Source organism: Astyanax mexicanus, chromosome 20 (genome assembly GCF_023375975.1).
Source record: "Astyanax mexicanus isolate ESR-SI-001 chromosome 20, AstMex3_surface, whole genome shotgun sequence".
Taxonomy (NCBI): domain Eukaryota; kingdom Metazoa; phylum Chordata; class Actinopteri; order Characiformes; family Acestrorhamphidae; genus Astyanax; species Astyanax mexicanus.
In genome coordinates this window covers 16,560,425-16,561,883 of record NC_064427.1, presented here as the reverse complement: position 1 = coordinate 16,561,883, position 1,459 = coordinate 16,560,425, and positions in this window count along the sequence as shown.

Below are 1,459 nucleotides of genomic sequence, written 5' to 3'. Positions count from 1 at the left end.
TCATGGCTTCTGGCAGTTCTTTTTTTTTCTACGTTTGGAATGGTTTGGTATTTTGATAGCTTATACACTGATATGCCTCATGGGACATGGCAAAGGTCATTGGGCACAATGCTAGTTCCTATCCCATGACTTTTGCCATGCCTTCTTAAAGCGAAAGACTTTTCCCTGACCTGTGGGATATGTGTGTTTGTGGAGTTTTATACATTTAATGTGAATGTTGTGATTTCTGTCATTTTCTGTGGGTGGTATTTAAGGTATTTTTGATGACTTATTCCCTGTTCAAACGTGACACTGTGGATCGATGAATGTTAAATGTCAATACTTCGCCTTGCCATGAGCACACTGGCCAGTGTCCAGCCTTACTCGCAAGATAACACCTCACAGCCTATACAGGTAAAGGCATTCTCAACCTATCCTGAGAAATCACACTTAATAGTGGTTAATTTATATACTGATATACCCACGAACCATATTATGCTTATATTATTTTTACACAATATGGACAAAAACACTGGGACACATGCTCATTTAGTGTTTTTTTTTTTTTTTTAAATCAAGAGTATTAAGAAGATTTTATTCTGCTTTTATTGGCTTTGCTGTCTTAATATTATCAATAGATGTTGATGCATTACTGTGTGGATTTGAGTGCACTGCTGGTAGTTTATTTTTTATCATATTGGCAATACTTCGCTAAAGACAATAGGCAAGCCGCTGTCATGTTCTTTCTCAGTTTCTAACTGCTAAAAAAAAATTACATGCTAAATGCTATTAAATTCACTTTGCATGAATATGTGTTTAAATGGGTTTTTGAAGACTATTTTTCAAAAAATCCCTGGACTAGATGTTAAAAATTGTGATCTGATAAAAAAATGACTGTCAGGTACTGTTTTTTTTATTATTCTGGATCATAAAAAGACACCCGGAACATCCCATGTATTAGAATGTTGCTTATATACAAAACTTGACATTTCCAAAAGCATTACTCAACTTCTTTGAGTTAGGTGCACCTTTGTGGTCACTCTTTACATTTAAATGAAATTTTAGCATTTAATCAACTGTACTAATTGAGTTTAGTTGGGTTTTTTTATTGATGATGGCACCTTCTGTTTGCTTTACTTGCTGTGTCCTCTTGTCACTGACACTCACTGTCAGTGTGTAGTCATTCCCCTAGGTTCACTCTATAGCATTTTTGCTTTGTTGCAAAATTATACTGTCTATTGTTGGCATAAAATAGCTGATATAAAGAAAATCCATTAGAAATGCCCGTAAAAAAGAGAGAGGACAGTAAAAAATATAGTAAGACTATATAAGATTCTAACTGAGATTTAAAATATTAACTATACCTTACAAGATATAAGTATTAAAAGCATTAAAATGCTGAAAGAAAAATATATACATGAATATATAAATACAAAAACTATACAAAGTGTGGAAGTAACCAAGCGTAGATATGAGGTTG